Raw genomic sequence first — 20,424 nt, 5'->3', positions numbered from 1 at the left:
GGAAGAGCGGAGATCATGGCCTAAAGTACACAAAGTAGCTGACACCTGGGCAGTGTGGGGGTGGGGGACATCTGGTGGAACCTCAGAGCAGCAGGTCTCACAGAAGCAAGGGTGAGCAGTGGGGCTGAGTGCAGGGAATCCATTGAAAGTCCAGAATCCTATTGAAGATTCATTCAAAGACCCATCCCCACCAAACTACAGGTCACCAAGTCCTTACTCCCCAGCAAACCTTTCTGAGCAATCATAAAAAATGACTGGCTCATTGTAATAATCTTAAACATTCTTTGAAGAGATCATTATACAGATTTTGACAGTACTATTACTGGATCTGAGTTTAAGTCAAGCACCAAAATAAGAAGTGTTCAATAATAATCTAAACTTTAAAAATTGACTTGGAGATACATCCGATTATTACTTCCTGGGTGCATTTCATGGCTCCTTATAAGTTTACACTTACTTCAAAAAACAGAATAATGTCATGGGAAGTCCAGAATGACAGTTTCTTGGCCCACCTGTACTTTCTTCCAGACAAGTTCATTTACAATAATTGTACATACTGAAAAGACTTGTATTTGTCACTCAGGTAGCATGGGGGGTCTACTTATTCCCCCCACCCCTCCCCAAGTGTGTACTACAATTGTTGAGTGTGAACTTAACAAGTGGCAGGTAAGCAAATAGATATTTCACCTCAGGGTAAGGGGTTCCCATATGGCCAAAGAAATAGAAACACTCTGCCCTCATTTAAAACAATTTTTTATAACCACATTAAATTCATGTAAAATATATATATTTGAAAATTAATTACTCTACCACTCCAGAATTTCTAAGAAACAATAATCTAACTGATTGACTAATGATAATCCTTTGAAGATAAAATGTTCAATTATTTGATGAAATTGTTTTTTAAAAGGGTTTTAATCATTGCTTAACAACTATTGGGAAAGTATTTGAAGAATTTCTCTACCTCACTCTGCAAGAAAGAAAATTTCAACTTCTAGTTCTGAAAAATAATATTGCTTTTCAGCTCTTTTAATATATAGATGTAAAGCAGTTACATTTTTCATTTAAAATATTAGGTTTTTTAGTTTCCCTAGAGCTAGACAAGTTAATTACAAAGTTGGTTTGGAAGAATGAACAAGCAAGAATAGCCAAGGAAACCTGAGATGGAAGAAAAACAAATGGAGGGTTATATTGTTAAATTAAAAAAAAAAGCAACATGAAGAAAATTGCGATTCTATAGGATGCTACTGTTTACAGTGAAGTGGACTCTCAAATGGTGGATCTACGGCCACTGATATCTCCGAAAGAGAGACACCTGGACATTTTCTGCAGTGTGATGCAGCCACCTGCACCATCTCGAAAGTACTGGTGCCAAAAAAGTGAGCCTGGATTGGAGCAAGTCTCTGAAATTCGACTATCATTTGCACAAAACACAGTAGCAGAGGAACAAATAAACAGCAACACAAGGATACAATTAGCAAAATTTAGAATGTAGACCTTCCACTGGACAAACAATATGGTTTCTTAAAAAAATAAGTTGCAAGAAATAAAAATAATGAGATTATAGATTAAGAGAGATTCAAGACCTGTATCAAACAAATGCAATATGTGACTTCAGGAGCATCCTAATTCAATCAACCTTTTAAACATTTGGAGGCAAATGCAATGAATTTGAATTTGAATACTTTCTGGATATTTGCTCATATTAAAGAAGTTGCAATGATAGCAATTGATTTTTAGGTGTGACAGTTGTTTTATTTACAATAGAGACTTAACCTTCAGAGACAAATACTGAAATATTTATAGAGAAAGTGGTATGCATGGAATTTGCTTCCAGATAATCTGGGTGTGGGTAGGGTGTGGGTAAGTGTAGAATCAATACAAGAAAGGCCATGAGTTAATTCTTATAGGTTGGTGTTGGGTACATCTGGATCTGCAGTATTCTCTATACTCTTGTTCATGTTGTAAAGTTTCCATAATCAGAATAAAAGGATTACTAATATATCTGATTTAAATAAACAAATAAATCTCTTTCATGTAATGATTTTACCACTACTGGTAATTTAGTGCTTGCTATTAAAAAACATTTAATGCATTTTCTTTATTATCTTGATAAATGGGTAACTCTGCTTAATTCTGTGACCATACTGATTTCTGAACTGAAGTAAAAATCTTTTTTTTCCTTTTTAGATTTTATTTACTTACTTTTAGAGAGAGGGGAAGGGAGGAGGAAAGAGAGGGAGAGAAACATCAATGTGTGGTTGCCTCTCACACACCCTCTACTGGGTACCTGGCCTGCAACCCAGGCATGTGCCGTGATTGGGAATCCAACTGGCAACCCGTTGATTCGCAGGCTGAAGCTCAGTCCGCTGAGCCACACCAGCCAGGGTGGATGGCATAGATCTTAATAATTCTTTCAAATTAACTGTTAAATCTAAAGGACATTTCTGGCCCAGAAAATATCCAAAATTTTAGCCCAATCTGAAGAAAACTAGTAATACAAGTGAGTAGTATCCAAATTGGAATGAACAAGGTCCTCCCTTAACTTATCAATGTTTTTAGTATGCCAGGCTACATTAAGTCACTACCTTTTTTTGACAACGTTAGCTCCAGGTAACACGCAGGCAAGCATTTTCCTTCTCTTTAGCACTGCCCTTGACATCAGTCCTCTCCTCACCTATTTCTCTCGCATTTGAAACAATCTCTGTTTTCAAAAGGTTGACCTGCCTCCTGTGAACCAGCCATTGGCACAGCACGGCTTTCACACCAGCTACTGATAAAAGAGCAAGTAGTCTGAGTCCCCCATAGAACATGACAGTCCTTTCAATGAAGCCATCACAGAGCCCAGTATTGGTGTGAATCACAGACAATCAGAAATGTGACAGTTTAAAGCTTGCCTTCTAAAATTTATTCACCCTGGAGAAATACCTGGCTTTGCCTTTGTTTTTGCGCTTCTATAGTTACCAGAGTAAGAACCTATGCGTTCTCCAATTTATGACATTGCCGACATGAATGAATCACTCCAGTTCAAAGCATTTGGGGAATAATAGCAAAGATTTGTAGTGATGAGAAGAGTTAGACATATAATGTTAACAGTGTAGAATCACAAATCAAAGACAGAATGAAACTTTCTGATCTTGGTTCATGAATTCTTTCAACAGATCAGAGTCACTTAACATTTATTTAGTTTTAGCTATTACAAATGAAATAGCTATTTTCATGCTTATATATTGCCCCATTTTGTGTCCTTCTCTAGAGTCATTTTCCAAGACTAGCCTGCACTGACTGTTGTTTATTACTTTACCACCCCGGAGCCCACACACTACCCACCACCCCGCTTTAATCACTTTTGGAAGAGTTACAAGCAACCTGGTTGGAAAATTTATATTTTTTCCCTCCATTTTCATCTTCTTTGAAGTCTCTTATAGCCTTTGGCTATGCTGCTCTCCCTCTTTCTGAAACTCCCTTTATCTTTAAAAACTGGTATTTATTTATAATTCAGGGATTTTCTTTTAAAGAAAAACATGTTTTCCTAATACAGCTTTTGCCTAGAATGGAAAGCAAGCAATGGCCAAGGAGGGCATGAAAACAGAAGGCGTATTCAGAAAACAGCACTATCAGAATTTCTCCCGAAGTCCTGTGTGGGTGCTTCTGCTCTGGCTCTTCATAACTTGAGTTTCCTTAACCAAGGTCTGTCCAATGATTTATTTCCTAATAATCTTTTCCGTAGGCAAAGTAACATTTTACTTAGTGCCTAGTTTTAGCCAGGCACCTCAGCATCCAGAGGTTTGTTTCTGCTAACAAGAACTGTGTGGGATACCTAGGAACTGATCAGAAAATTGAAATGACAGGGGGTAGGCATGGCAGAAAGAATAATGGTCCCTCACAGACTAAGATTGTATCTTAATCCTAGGAAGCTTGGACTGCAGATATGATTTAGTTAAAGACCTTGAGACGCTAAAACAATCCTGGATAATGCTAGTGGCCCCGATGTAAACACAAACGTCCTTAAACATAGAAGAGGGAAGCAAAAGAGAAGGTCAGAGTGATGGAACATGAGAAATACTGAACTCATTTGTGACTCTGAAGATGGAGGAAGGCGCTATGAGCCAAGGGATGCAGCAGCCTGTAGAAGCTGGAAAAATCAAGGGAGTGGATTCTAGAGCTTCCAGAGGGAATACAGTCCTGCCCACATCTAAATTTTAGCCCAGTAGGACTCATCTCAGACTTCTAACCTGTTAAACTGTAAGGTAAGTTTGTGTTGTTTTAAGCCACTAAGCTTGTGGCAATCTGTTATGGCCACAAAAGAAAATTAATACATTAGATAACTTGTTCCAATTCACATGACTAGTAAACTAGAGAGCAAGTTTACAGATCCAGTTTTGTCTAATCTTGCTTTTTCTTGTAATAACTTCCATGTCTATGAATATTTCAACAAACTTCTTTATACAGATATTCCCCACACCTTAATTTCTAACCTAACCCCATTCTTACATCCCATTTTATATTTCAAACTAACAACTGAACATATTTCATGAAAATTTAATTTAGCCTTGTTAAGGAGCAGTTTTGGCCATATTACCACCAAATTGCCTAAGTTATAAGTTGCTAGTGGTAGAAACTATAAAATACTCTATAATTGCCTTCAAATGTCTTACACATAATAGATGCTAAATTATTTTTTTAATTTATTTGAATAGGTGATCAAAAAAGATAATGCCGACTCTGAAGTGATTTAAGAAACCTCAAGGTGATTTCTATGCGTGTTATGTGATTTCTAACCCCAAGTGTCAGCTGACTCCTGGCGATTCTGTGAATGAGAAATGTTTGCAATGACCTGTCCTCAACAGTGCTGCTCAGCTCCTGTAGAGTCATGGCTACAGCTACTTTTTACAGAGTCAATTTATTTCCATAAGGCGATTTCTGCAAGTACTGGAGGGGGAACTTACCTAACCACCTTATAACATTAATAAGTATAGATCAGGGGTGTTCAACTCATTTTCACTGGAGGCCACATCAGCCTCACGGTTGTCTTCAAAGGGCCCAATGTAATTTCAACTCCTTAACTGTTAAGGAGTAATTACATTTATATAGTCCTAAAATTATTTCGGCCCTTTAAAGGCAACTGTGAGGCTGATGTGGCTCCCGGTGAAAATGAGTTTGACACCCCTGGTATAGATGACATATGCATCATCATGGACAGAGGGGAAATTTTACCAACACAACAGTTTTAAATACGTCTAAATCACATATTCTCCCTCTGAAATAAAAATCTGCACAAGATAGCATTATGCCAAAATTTGTCAAGCTGGCCTTTATGCCAGATTTTAAAGAGGTGACCTCACTTGCCAGTGAAGTGTGAGGAGTGTAAATGAAATGAAAAATAAGAAGCTTTAGAACCTGATGTCATTCTGGCTACAGTTTAAAAATAAAAGTAGCAGATGACACTCATATAACTATGTAAACATTTTCTAAGAATTGAGTGCCAAGAAGTTATGATGAATATTTTTGAAAGGCTACCATTTTCAGAGGATATATGATAAAGTTCTTACAACAACCATCCTGCAGATTCTTCCCTCTTGGTAGTCTGCCTAGATTTCTCCTGATTCTTTCTGCTACAAACCCACCATAATATAACTTTGGTCAAGTCAAAGATGATTTATGAGGCAGGAAGAGCTAGTTTTCTGAAGCTCCAAAAGGGTCCACAGCACACAGAGAACATTTTGAGAGTGCCTCTGTCTCCTCCATGGAGTTTTCACCCAAATGTGCCCTGTTCACAGGCCTGACTGCTCCTGGACTTTCCAAGGCTCTTCATGTGGGACTGACTGGCTGCACCTGAATAAATGTTCTTGTTTTTTTTTTTAAACCCTCACACTAAAGAAAATCAAGACTAATCAAACAAGGGCTCGGGCTGCAGGAGGGGAAAATATAGCTTTAAAAGTTACATCAGACAATTATGTAATATTGAAATTCTTCCTATTAGATGGGTTATGAACATCACAAAAAGTCACGGTTAGAATTATCTGGAAAAAGAGCCAATGCCATGGGACAGTTTTTGCAGTGCCAAGTGTCCTGCCAGGAGCATTGTGTCAGCCTTTGACATATTAATTCATACAAAATCCTTAACCAGAAAAACCCTACACACCTTTCCACTTAAAGTATGACAATACGTTGTTGTCAACTGAATTCCGATTCTGAGTTTACTATCCAGTAGGACATTTAACCACAGTACCTAGACACAAGGCTTAAAGGACAATATATCCTTAGGGAACAGAAGTAGTATTTCACCAATATGGTATCAAGCTCTATTTCCTTTGTGATACCCAAGGTATAAAACATAATAATCCATAAAACTTTGATTGACTACAATTACTCAGCATCAAGTGGTAATGCTGCGAGATCATCAATAGTAAAATCTGACACTCTAAATTGCATCTATCTAAACAGCAGAGAATTGATGGCAGGAAAACACCCATGCCATTCGTCCACAAGCAATGTGGAGGGATAATTGTGAACAGAAACACCATAAACAACGCTCCAATGGAGTGCTTCATTAGGAAGCCAAGATCCTGTTTAATCTAAATACACTGTGGATAGTTGCTAAAGAACCATAGCCACTGGCAAAGCATTATAAAAGTTATGAAAGATAGATGTTTAACTGTTTCTTATCCCAGGTTTCCTATCTGCAGTGAGTATAGAATAGTATCAAAAATAGTGACCTTAAACAACAGGTAGTAAATTCAGATACTTGTTGAAAGCAGACTTTACATATATTTTGTGCAGAGGAGATGTTTCCAATTTTTGCCTGTTCAGCATAATATACTATTAAATATCGTTGCAGATAGAAGTAAAGAATAGCAGAATGGTTATTAAAATTCTTTAGTATAGTCCTTTTTGTGTTTAGGTCATAGACTTTATTATTATAATGCAAACAAAAAGAACATAATGATTTGAATTGTAGATATTCTTGGCATGAACACCTCAGACATGCATCACATGCTTAAAGTACACAGCATACTAGACTAACTTCAAATCAATTTGTCCAGTCCAAACAGATATGACATTATTGAAATATGAGCAGAATACATTTAAATGTCCACATTCTCAATAATCATTTTAGCATGGTTTAAAAAAGAATATTTAAACAGGGACTGGGGTAGCTCCAGGATTAAACGGTGGGAAGGATACTAGTATTACTCTCACCTTCAGGCTTTCCAAGATTCCTACACAGATTCTACTATTTTGCACTTCCATACATATATTTTAAAGCCACGCAGAGTAATATATTGGTTTGTTCACTGATTTGTGCATTCTACAAATCTGATTGAGGAATGCATTACTATTTTGACAGTCTTTAACCTAGGTGTTGAAATACAATGGTGAGATAAAGTTGCTCTCTCACATGGGTTATAGTCTAGAAAAACAGCCAATACTGGGTGTGCCGGAACCAGCTTGCACCGGTTTTCAAAAAGCCAATTGTGTGGATCTCATCTCAATTCCTTTTTGAATGACATCATGTTGGTAACTTAAAATCAGCCCTGATGGGAATATTTACACCATGGAAACTGGCAAACACTACAAATCAGGATGTTTTCCCCGCTCTGGCAAGCCAGTTGTTAAATATTTTCCAGGAATCTCACTGCAACAAATAAGGTAAATGAATAAATCATGCAATTTTAGGTAGACATTTCTGAAATCGATGGTTATTAGAAAATGATTTTCTGAGGTGATGTTTGAGCCTCTGGAGACCTCACTTATATGAGGAATGATGGCCCGTCAAAATCTTGGGAAAGGGCATTGCATACAGAAGAAATAGCAAGTGCAAAGAGCCTGATACAGATGGACTTGATTCATCCCAAGAAGGTCAATGTGGCTAGAACACAATAGTAGCAACAGATTGTGGTCAGCTATGATGTTGGAGGAGCACATAAGGGCCAGGTCACACAGGCTGTACAGGAGGTGGCAGGAGTATGGATTTCATCTACGCATGTGAGGAAGCCACTGGAGGATTTGGAGAAGAGAGGGGATGAGAACCAATGTATGTTTTTGAAAGATTGCTGGGGGTGCTGTTTGGTGAGTAGGCTATGAAGAAGGGATGTGAAGGCAGAGAGACTAGTCAGGAAGCTCTTCTATTATCCTGGTGAGAGACGATGGTGCCTTAGATTAAGTGGTGGTGGTGCAGATAATATGTCAGATTCAGGATATATTGTGTAGATTGAGTGTACAGAACTTGGATGAAGGAAATGAAGGGAAAAGAATAACCAAGGATAATTCCCAAAGATTTTATTTCTTCTTATTTTTGCTTAAACAACTAGATTACGAGTGGTGCAATTGCTGAGAAGGTACATGTGCTGGGGAAGGGAATCATCAGGATTTCTGTTTGGAGCTATAAAGTTTGCCCTACTGCGTTACAGGTGCAAGCGGATCTGCTGCTTGGGGGACCACAGATGCAGCGGGTAATGTCCAATGGCCTCTGCCACTTTTGAAAGTTTCATAACCTTTTTGTGTCTCATTTTTTTCCCATCTGGAAATAAAAATAATAATACACCTCCATCATAAAGTTGTGAGGATTACCAAATATAATCCACGTGAAGTGCTAAGAAGCGTCCAGCCCATGTTAAGCATTTATTAATTATTAGTTATTGTAATCAGTACCAATACTTTCACCTATTTCTTAGCTGATACATAAAATCTAAGTTTGTTATATTTTTTATATAATCTTGAAAAAGAAAGAACTTTGCATATGAAGTTGGCAAGAGAATATAGATCTGTTTGGAAACTGTTATTTTAGAGAAAAGGAGACAGATACCCAGGGACAAAGAGAAATTAGATTAGTGGACAACTATCTTCTATTTGGGGTAAAGTCTACCTGAGTCCTTATTCCCACCTGTCTTTTTTTTGATATATTTATTGATTATGCTATTACAGTTGTCCCATTTCCGCCCCTTCACTCAACTCCATCCTGCCCACCCCCTCCCTCCCACATTCCCCCCCTATAGTTCATATTCCCACCTATCTTTGCAATTCACCTGCCAGCAGTCATTTGGTTTGGGAATTTTTGCTTTGTTTTGGTTAGGTCTGGTTTTATATTGTAATGACTAAAGAACAAAGAAAAGGGATTGTGAATAATGCAATACTAGAATATATTTTAAAATTTTTTAATTATTGATACAGACGTATCACTTGTTTTGAAAGGTTATATTGCTTCTCCTGTGCTATGGGCAGGCGCCATAAAGTCCATGGAGTTTCCTGAGATTCTGCCTGATGTTATGTCTCACTTGTATTATCCTTGCACTTCAGGGAGTCCACAGCTTTAAAGAGGTGTGGAAGTAGACACATGGTATGCAGCTTATTTTATAATAACTAAATGTCTAAGACTATATAGTTATATGAGAAAGATGTCCATAATGTCCAGTTAACAAAGTTTAAAAAGGATACAAATCTTTGCCTGGAGTAAACTACCAATTTAAAATGCATGCAAATCTGTGTTGGCACATGTATGTTGAAGAGAAGTAAAATAAAATAAACCCATTTTAATGCTGTTAGCTAACTTTTGTAAGACAGTACAATAGAATCTATATCAAAAAGTGAGTTCATGAGAAAAAAATCCATGTATACAGCTATACTTGCTATGTAACCCAAGTAAAATTCCCAAGGAATATATAGCAAAGACAACCAGTAAGAAAGTGCCAGTGGAAAAACCAAATGTTTCCAGAATAAAATCTAAAATAAAAATATATCTATGAATAAACACTGCAAGGAAACAAGTGGACATACAATGTTTGTTGACTTAGGTTGTTAATGGCTTGTGGGTAGATATCTGTCTTGTTTAAAGGTTATTTTGTTGTTCTGAAAGAATTTTAATGCTGACTCAATCCAACAATATAAGAAGTATAGAGACCCTTTAAGTTCTTTGATTTGGATAATTTCTTTTATTATGCATTGGGAGCAAAAGCCTCATGGCCTTATTTATTTCTAGCTAAAGAGTAAGGCTGTGAAGAAAATTAAGACATTTTCTCTGTTTCTGTTTGTAATACATTTTTTCAAACTACTGTATGATGTCCAGTCTAGATGGAAAATGACTGAGTAAACCCATACTAGTCTACTTGTAAGGATATATTTCATTACCATCTATTATTAGGGTAATTTTTCTATTACTATTAAATTGGAACATGGCCATTTATGATTCCCCAATTTCTAAACACTTTTATACTCTTAATACACCATCCTGAAAGAAAGAAAATTAAAGCAAATACTACCAATAAATAAATAAATAAATAAAAGTACTAATTTTAAGCCATACTGTAAATAATATAATGTAATGATTTTAAAGATAAATAAAAGCACGTTTGATAAAATTTACTTGTAAGTCAACATGTAGTTCATGAATTATTTTACAATTTGAAGTTTTAATAAAAAACAAAAGATTAAAGCTGGCCAATACAGTCAGTATACAGACAGGAAATAAAGACTACAGTAAACTGACAATATACCCAAGTCCTAAAAGGACTGTATATATAAGTCTATTTTTTTACAATTTGGAATATCATCTGCTTTAAATAAATTGCTAATACAGAACCTCCACATTATATAATCAATAGATACAAGTGTTTTTGTTGAAACTGAGCCCTTTTGGAAACTTGAAAGAGGACTCCTACAGGAAAAGCCACACATTACATCCTAACTTTATTAGAATTTTAAAGACTTAGATTACAGAAGAGTTGATTTAAGTCTAAGAGGTTGGATTAGCAATTTATGCTATTCTGAGCAAGGTATCAATTATATAATCTTACTATATAAGATTATGTGGAGGGAGATCATATAATAAAGAGAGTATGTCATAGCAACGCGAAGAAAGGTCAGAGACAGGAAGATTGAGCAAAGGTGTCCATGTATTGCACACCTGTTTATGCTAGTCACCAGCGTCCGCACAAATGCTGGAACAGTAATACAAATTTGTAAGGGAATTACCAAGAACTCTTACTAATCTCTACATTCAAACTGTGTAATGTGCGCTCATGACTTTTAATCCAACCATCAATACTAATTTCATTTCAAATATAAAATATTATTTTATCAAAGTTCTCACTATGTTTTTAGAAATATTTGACTGAAATATATGTTTGTTAAAATGCAGGTATTTAACATATAGACCAAACAAGTTTATAGTAAGTCATTTCGTTCTAACAAGTCATTTCAGTATCTTAACTTTCATTATCCACATTTGACAATATTATAAAAACATGTAAGTTTTTTGTTTAAAAATTATGCTTATTTTCTGTGTCCTCAAAAATGCTTGTTTTGCAAAATTTAGAGTATGTAATTCTATTTAATTCTATCTGTGAGTGGTAGGGATTTTAAAAGCTGTGTTGATTCAGGCAGGCTTTTCATTGTGATTATAAGAGAGACGTTAAATGTGCTTCCTTAGGAAAGTCAATGAATCATGCGAAAAATGAAGGAATAAGGATTTAAACTCTGAAAATCATTTTGACCAAATTGGATCCATAATAATCTTTCCTGAATCTTCTAGCACGGTGTTAAGTCCCGTACAATTGCCATTGTCCAGGAATGTTCTAGTCAAAGCCCTACAGAATTCTGTGGGAGGTTCACACAGAATCTAAAGACAAGTATCTAAATTGACCAGTAGTTGGCATTTAATAAGGCAATAACTCTCTCCAAAACATATTGAGAAGATCAAGAATACCACCAGCACTTAAATAGTAAATTCAGTATTTCAAGTTATTTCTATACACATATGTTAGAGGTTATAATATATTTGATATGTCCTAATTTTAATTTCCCGGTAAGATTTTCTAATTTTCTGCTTTTTATATTAATCTATTTTAGTTTTTAGTGATATTATCACAATTTTTAGCATGCATACATGCCAAAATACATTGTATGCAGCAGAGAAGCACTGATACTCAGTTACTTTAATGTTCAGGTAAGAAATTAAGTTCCATGAGTGTCTATGTGGAGTATTGAGGGCAGGCTCAAAAATAAAAAATAAATGGGTTTGGGCTCTGGTTCTATTGCTTACCATTTGTGCATTGTAAGTGGATTGCTAAATCTCTCTGATGCAAAATGTTCTCTATTATAGCATCTTTCTTGAGAGTTGAAACAAGTTCTGTAAGATAAATCATGTCAAACATTTTGCCCACTACCTAAGACCAAACAGGTCTTCAAAAAGTACCATTATTCCACCCCACTGCTGCAAGATTATAGCACAGAAACAGTTAAAGTATGAAGAGAGAAAGCTAAATTGGGTATTTATTCTGTATCTTGAAGATTATTCATCTTTGCTTCCCAACCTGACTTATTAAATTAATGTAATCATAATGACCCAATGCAGAGAGGCAACTGCTCATTAATGTTCTGGACTAATTTCCTTGGTTGCACTACATTGCGAAGCCGATTTTTCCTTTAGTTGTGTTCCTTGCTTCAGCTAATTTGACATTAATCTACCATGACCTTCCAACAACAAAATTGTCTGTAAAGCCACATTAAAATATTTGTAAAACAAACAAAACTGAGGTATTTTGACAGGGAATATATTACTTTTAATATTTAGATACAATTTGGCTAATAAGGATGCTATATAACCTTTGTTTCTATACAGGTTTATTACCTATTACCTTAATTTGAAAATTATGCAGTCAACATTTGCAAGTTTAAATAAATAAACAGAACACTGATAGGTGCTGTGGCGAGAGCTTCCAAACTAAATCTCAGTGTTTGGAGCCATTCACTTTTTATTAAAGATTTTAATAAAAAAACATTGTTACTGAAATTTAATTTTTTTCTATATTGTGATATTTCCAATATCTGAATGGTTTAATTCATCCTATCAGCAGCTGTGTTGCCAGAGGTGACCACTCAAAGAATAAAATGGGAGAACATACAACAATGGGAGAATATATCCCCCTACATAATGAAATGCAATTGTATTTTATGTGTGGAAGACAACAGAGAGTTGTGAAAAATTGCCCACATTCTGTCTATTTTAGGCAGTGCTGTTCAGACTTTCCATAACAGGATTAGTAAGATATAAAAATTTTAACAGATCTTTCCCCACATATTTTAATAGATCTCTTTCTTTGTATTGTTATTTCTGTTTTTAAATAATTCTCTAACTTATCTCCTGGTTTTAAGAATCATCTGCCAGGGCACTCATTGGGACACTATTTGAAATAGGATTTGCATCTCCAAATGTTTACATGTTGATCACATTGCTTGAATTTAGTTTATCAGCATTTTACATGAAAATGCATAGCATCCTGCCTACGCTGCTGTTTAAACAGCATCACAATCACCTTTCCACCTTTCATACATTTACTTTTTTTCTACTACGAAATAATAAAATTCAATTAAAAAATGACAGTCCTAGATTTCTTTGTTTTAAAAGGGGAGTTAAATTGATTAATAACTGCTTTTCCCAAATAAAGCTATAAATGTGGTAAACTCACAAAAACAGTGACAAATATGACTAAAGTTTAGAACATATTTAGAAAAAGGATCAGTAAAGAAAAATTTACTTCATGATGTTCAGCCTGAGACTTAGAGAAAAATTTATAAATTAAAAAGTACACAGCATATTTTATCATAAGAAACATGAGATTATTCCATGCTTTATTTAATTCTCAGTTTAATAAGATTCTCACATTATGGATTGCTGTTTTGCATTGTTCATTCATTCAATCATTTATTCATATATCTAAATTTATCAAGTGACTAATATTCTGGGCACTATTCAGAATGTAGCAACTAAGAAAAAATAGAAAAAATATCTCCACTTTCATGCAAATTGCATTTAGAAAGGCAAGGTAAACAACATTTAACACAAATAGCAAAATGCACATAGTAAGTTATTTTCTCCAATATATTTTATGGAGAAAAATAAAGCAGGGGGTGGGTTAAGAAATGGAGAAGGATTCACAATTTTAAATAGAATTATCAGGAAGGTCCTTGCTAAGAAGATGACACTTGAATAAAACCCCAAAGGAGATAAGGACAACACTATATGGGAATTGGGAAAAATAAATTCAGACAGAAAAAAACCAGTGTCGGTACAAAGGCTTCACCACCCAAAGCAGTAGTTAGTGGGAGGACTGAAGAGGGAAGATAAAGTCGGAAATGAAAGACAGGATGAGGTAAAGATCCTATAGATTATTCTGGGTCACTGTGCTTTTCCCACTGTGTACAGTGGAAAGCCATTCGATTTTGGGAAGAAGGAGTGATATGATCTGATTTTGTATTAATAAGGCCAGTGTAACTACAGTGTTAAAACTAGACTGAAGGAGAGATAATTAGAATAAACATTCTGTACAATATAGACACTAAAGCTGGTTGCCAACTTTATTAATGATTAAAAGGTCAGAGCAAATTCATTTAGAGGGAAAATACATTTTCTAATTAACCACAGATCCTACTTGTGACATTGAATCAATGGTCTTAAAAAAAAAAAAAAAACCAAAGCAGGTAAAGAACTGTCATTTTAATTATATTCTGCTATACTAAACAAGATGTATTCATATAGGATATTTTGAATGAGTAGATTATAATCTCCTCTTTAGTTAATTTTGTATTCATCAACTTAGCAATGATCCAAATAGTACCAAGATAAAATTCAGTGATTTGAAAGCAGCCATGGACCATTCTTTCATCACATCTGCTGAGTTCCTATTAAATGCTGAGGATCACAATCAATATAAACCATCATATACTTGGGTGGTGTGGCTCACTGGATTGACTGCTGGCCTTCAAATGAAAGAGTTCCTGGTTCAATTCCCAGCCAGGGCACATGCCTGGGTTGCAGGCTAGGTCCCCAGTAGGGGTGTGTATGACAGGCAACCACACATTGATGTTTCTCTCCCTTCCTTCCTCTCTCTCTAAAAGTAAATAAATAAAATCTTAAAAAATACAATCATAGACCTCCAACTTCGAAAATTCACAATGTAGTGGGGATATAGGAAAATAAACGTCCAATCACCATGCCATGGGTTAATGTCTTATACAGATCTGTCTGCCAAAGGAAGTCCTTACATCAAATAGGCTCCATTGAATAAAAGCATATTTAAGTGGACTATTTAAACTTTAAATCTTGCATGGCTTTTTAATACATTCATGTATGGCTTCTATCTTTAGTTAGATAATGGGATATTAAATGTAGGGATATTGTTTGTACTTTTTTCTACCTGTTGAGTGATTAATTATGAATTGTATCTATCTCACCTTTTCATTATTTAATGGGTGAAGCTAAGAATTCTCTTTAAGCTATAGAACAAAAGATTCTATTAATAGGTATGAGTAAGAAGAGAGTGTGAGGAAAGAATACATAGGTGAAAATAATTTTTTTTCAAATATTGAAAATTTGAATACCCTTATTGTATTTAAACAAAATAAATTTTGAATATGTGAAAAATTTGAATACATTGAAATACCTCAATGTATTTCAATTTTTTTTTATTACAGAAGGGTTCATTCATTAGATTAACAGGTCAAGGCTTTAGAAAAAAAATGCTTCTATGCTATTTACATCGATTCTAAAAGTATTGTAATATCTGCATAGAAATGTTAATCCAATCTCACTTTAAAACATAATTCTCATTTAGCATTGTTAGCCTATTTCACCAAATATGTCTCTATGAGGTCAGTAAATAAAATATTTATGTCAAGAACATGTTGAAATTGATCTCTAAAGCTGCAAGATAATATTTCATGATAACTACATTTTTAGTTTGGGGGGGATAAACCAGAAAGAGAAGGGAACTGTTTATTGAGGAAAGGGGATTCCTACATATGAACCCACCTAATTCTGTGACCTACGTGGATTACACAGGAGTGAACATGACCTCAATATGTATTAACAAATTCTATTTGAACGCTGCTCCTCTGTATTTTAATCCCCACTTGCTAATCAGCTTTCTTCCTAAACAAATCAAAGAGCCTACCTGAGAAAATGGCCCAATTTAAAAAGTCATAAAATGAGATCGGATATCACAACACATCATGTGGCAAAAATCTGGTTGAAAAGGCACTAAAATGAAATATTTTAGACATCCTATTAACTTTCAAGCCCCTATTATTGTCTTTTAAATTGATGCATACATTTCTTTGTTAATATACTGGGGTTTTGCATACTGGAACAGTTAACCTTCTTCTCTTGAGTGTATGCCTTCACTAGGACATTGCAATAGCTACAATTGCCAGATGGAATTTAGTTGTTATATTGCTATTTTCATTATTTCAAGTTTCTTGCCATGATTTTATACTATTTATTTTTGCTAATCTAGTAATTGGGGCACAGCATGATTAAATCATTTGCTCACAATATGCTGTGAGTAAATAATAGAATTGGGAAAAGTTAATAATCCCTTAGTAATAAAAATCTAAAAGCAACCAATTTATAAAGTAGCTACTTCTTCTTAATAAATTGTTATATTTTTCTAGTACTTACCTTGAATGTTAAAACATAAAAGAAATGTTCCAGTGTAATCTGCAATGATTTAATCAAGGGAATCCAAAGGTGACTGTTAGTATTTAAAATATTTTAATGCATGTGTTTCATAGAGGAGCCAAGTACATATCAATAACAAAAGATAACCTGGCACTTGTTAAAATTCATACATCTCAAAATATATAGGAGGACCAAGAAATGGTCAAACTTCTTGCTGAATCACTGACAAACAGTGATATTTATCTATTCATTGTCAAACTGCTGCCCTTGACTCCAAATTGGATAACGGTTCCTACTATGCGATATAACCTACTAATCCTTCATGTTGTAGAGGTGGAAAAGACAAAGTTATGCCATTTTAAAAGCATACTAAAATGTACTAGAAAATGAAAAATCTAGTCCCTTATTATACTACAAAACAAATGTTGGCTATATTCTCCTGTCGAAACCAGGAGATCATAGCATGGCATTTCTTGAACCTGAACAATGTAGCTCCCCAGGCTAGGTCTTCAAATCCCAGATTAAGAAATGCTGGTGTAGTTTGGGGTGTGAATTGTGGGTACTCAGGTTGAAATCCCAGCCATGCTTATAATAAACTTTGTTAAGAAGAACAAGTCACTTAGCTTTTCTAAGTCTCAGTGTTCTTCAACTATTAAATAAGGATAACAATACTAGCTGCCTTATAGGCTTACTGTGAGAAGTAAATTAAAAAAATAAGGATGTCCACATTTTCTCTGTTGCCAATGCATTAAAATATTCATTCCCGAAGCTTTTCTCCTTAATTAAGTTCTGTGAACTTGTTCCACAGTTTGTTACTCCAAAGCCGAAAGTCAAATAAGAGTTCTAAAGCCCCTTCCTTTCTGAGGGACTCCACTATAAATGCTGACTACAGACCTGTTTTACTTTTTACATCATTAAATCATTGATGAAATTAAAATCTGAGTTGAGTAGAAATATGATTTATTTCATTTGATAGATTATGCTCCCTTCTCTCGAATACAAAGTAGGTTGGTTTACAGGAAGTAGGAGAGGGCTGAAGTAAAGGAGGGACAAGAGTGGGCACCATCCTGGGGTATGGGAGACACAAGGTCACATCTCCGCACCACATCCACTAGGTGTATTCCAGACTTTGCAGTCAGGCAGAGCTGTCTTATAAACAGATTCCCAACCCTTGTTATGAAGACTGAACTATAAAAGAAAGATGTCTTAAGTATTCACTCATCTTAGGGTCATGAAACTAAATGGAAAGATAGAACAGGAAAACAAACCCACATAAGTCCTGAGATACCATGTGGGAATGGATGGGTAGGGCTGCAAAGCAAACTTAGGACAATATACATGACTGCATTAAAAACAGGCATTCAGGTGAAATCTTTGACCTGTTGAATGAATAAGATATGTACATTGGATAGAAATTATTTAGTAAAAACTTGTGATTGTACCACGTAGTGTGCCATCACCATTGAGGCTAAGCTCAAATATAAGTGATTTATGCAAATTATATCAATAATTTACTCTCTTGTTCCATGTGCAAGCTAAAAAAAATTATGTGGAGAGGAAACCAGAGCCATTAACCATCACTATTTATTGATGCCCTACCCCAGGAAATGACCTGAGGTAAGAGATAGAAGACTCACTCCTGATTGGGAAAGCAGGTCTTCAGTGATGACATTAAGCGGGACAACTTCTGTGACTGATAAAAGACCATGTTGTCTGTAGCAGGAGAGGAATGGAGTGCATTTTGAGGCTAGAATTTGCAGGAAATTCATGCATAGGAATCCACTGACTGATCAGTGTAGTAGTTCGATCTTCCATTCCTGGATAGTGCTCTACTTCTTGAGAAATCCCTCTAAGTCAAAGCTGACCTTCATCTGCTAGAATCAGTGGAAATAAGTCCAGGGTAGTTGGTGATTTAGTTGGCACTGGACCACTGCTGCTCTCCAGTTGTTCAAGTCCTGAGGAACCTCAGGTGGGTGGAAAGAGGGTCTGCTGTGAGACCCACCAGTCAGCTCTTTGCAGTTCCTAAATGTGTGCACCCTGGCCAAAATGGGCCCAAACCCTGAAGAGGGGAAGTCACACTCCCACTGTGGAAATGCCTGGTGTCTATCTGACCCCCTGAGAATGTGACTAACACCCAATGACTAGTACTTCCTTCCACTATGGTCACCTGTGGAAAGAAGACCTATACATAGTTTCTGTCCATAACTATCTTGGCCATTCCCCTTCACTGACCCTGAAATCCCTTGCTGCTCTATCTCCACTGGGCTAGAGAGGAGTGGATAAGAGTCTTTCCCATGCTGACTCCAGGGAGTGAGAGAGAAACAGAGTGAGTTAAAGAGTTCACTGTCTCTAGTCTCAGGCCTCAGTCAATTAAATAGGCTTTTGCATTTGGGGGGGAAAAACAGAAAAATACGGGAACATTTTTCCAGATCCCATAGTACTTGCAAGCCTAAATAAGTTGGGGTGATGGTGACTCTTGATTAATAACACCAGCCTAACCTGAAATTGTGAAGAGAAAGAAGAAAGAAACTAAGTGTGGAAGGCACCTAGGCCTACGCAACACAAATTTGAACCACTTCCAACATCACTTTGTACAACTACAAGGCTTGTTTTCTCATTTAGTGTTCCAAGTTTTTTTTTTCTCGAATTTTATTGTTATTCAAGTACAGTTCTCTGCCTTTTCCTCCCACCCCAGCCTAACCCCCAGCCCTCCCCAAGTTTAATTTAATAATTAATTGCTATAGCTTGCTCAACTCTCAATAATGAGGTAAATTTCTCCAGAGCCTTGTTATCCAAGAATCTTTATTATATGACCAAGACCAGCATGGAAACACTGTATTATTTTAAAAGTTAAAAACAGTGGGGAATTTCCTCAGAAAACTACACACGGAACTGCCTTTTGACCCGGCAATTCCACTGCTGGGATTACATCCTAAGAACCCTGAAACACCAATCCAAAATAACCTATGCACCCCAATGTTCACAGCAGCACAATTTACAATAGCCAAGTACTGGAAGCAACCTAAGTGCCCATCAGTAAATGAGTGGACCAAAAAACTGTGGTACATTTACACAATGGAATTCTACGCAGCAGGGAGAAAGAAGGAGCTCTTACCCTTTGTGACAGCATGGATGGAACTGGAGAGTATTATGCTAAATGAAATCAGCCAGGCAGTAAGGGACATATACCATATGATCTCACCTTTAACTGGAACCTAATCAACAAAGCAAACAAGCAGGCAAAATATAACCAAAGACATTGAAATTAAGAACAAACGGACAGTAGCCAGAGGGGAGATGTGAGGGTATAATGGGGGGAAAAGGATGAAGGGTTTTCAGGAGCAACTATAAAGGACACATGGACAAAACCAAGGCAGGATGGAAGCAAGGGAGGGAGGTGGGGATGGCTAGGATGGGGGGGAATGGTGGGGGGCAAATGCAGACAACTGTAATTGAACAACAATAAAATAATTTTTTAAAATGGCACTACTGTATTTTCTTTATGCAAAATTTTATTGATCTATATTTTCATCATTAACTCCCATTAGTCAAAACAAAATCAGCACTGGCTAAATTCATTTCTCTCTCTTTCTTTCTTTCTTTCTTTTTTTCTTTCTTTCTTTCTTCCTTCCTTTTCTTTCTCTTTAGATTTTAGATTTTATTTATTTATTTTTAGAGAGAGGGGAAGAGGGGGAGAAACAGAGGGAGAGGAACATTGATGTGAGAGAGAAGTGTCAATTGGTTGCTTTCATTAAGGGCCCTTACTGGGGACCAAACCTGCAAACCAGCCGCATGCCCTGACCTTGATCCTAACTGGTGACCCCTTGCTTTGTAGAATGATGCCCAGCCAACTGAACCACACTCTTCAGGGCTCAGTGCTAAACTCTTTCTGTGAATTCATTTTAGCTGTGCTTTAGAAATAAATGCCAAAAAATTTAAAACAGCATCCTAAATGAATAGGCTTTTTT

The 20,424-nt window shown here is 35.9% G+C and overlaps 1 protein-coding gene across 1 annotated transcript in view; it reads right to left on the bottom strand.

Annotated features, from left to right (window-relative positions):
* LAMA2 (laminin subunit alpha 2) overlaps positions 1–20,424 on the bottom strand; it is a 514,111-nt gene that overhangs the window by 354,467 nt on the left and 139,220 nt on the right. The window lies entirely within an intron of this gene.

This window comes from Desmodus rotundus, chromosome 11 (assembly GCF_022682495.2).
Source record: "Desmodus rotundus isolate HL8 chromosome 11, HLdesRot8A.1, whole genome shotgun sequence".
Taxonomy (NCBI): domain Eukaryota; kingdom Metazoa; phylum Chordata; class Mammalia; order Chiroptera; family Phyllostomidae; genus Desmodus; species Desmodus rotundus.
This window is presented reverse-complemented; position numbering and strand designations above follow the sequence as displayed.